A 324-nucleotide genomic window follows, 5' to 3' on the forward strand; every position below is an offset into this window, starting at 1 on the left:
GCTAGTCCCATCAGATGAGAAAACTGACTTTGGAGAAGGGAAGGGTCCTGCCTCAGTCGCTGGGACAGGCGGGGACACAGCCTGGCTCTCCTGACGCCCAGTGCACTCCGCCGCCCGGCCAGCCCAGCTCGGACGACAGAGCCCTGCCTCTCCCGCCTGCGGCGCCGCCCTGCCCGGCGAGGCGGCCGGAGGACAGCGGGCAGCGCAGGGCTCCGGCAGCCGCCGCCTGTCAAACCCTCCGCCCAGCCCAACGCGGGGCCCTGCCCAGGCCCGCAGGCAAGAAGGCCCCGCCCTCGCACCGCGATTGGTCCCCCAGCGGCAGCC

This window comes from Suricata suricatta, chromosome 8 (assembly GCF_006229205.1).
Source record: "Suricata suricatta isolate VVHF042 chromosome 8, meerkat_22Aug2017_6uvM2_HiC, whole genome shotgun sequence".
NCBI lineage: Eukaryota > Metazoa > Chordata > Mammalia > Carnivora > Herpestidae > Suricata > Suricata suricatta.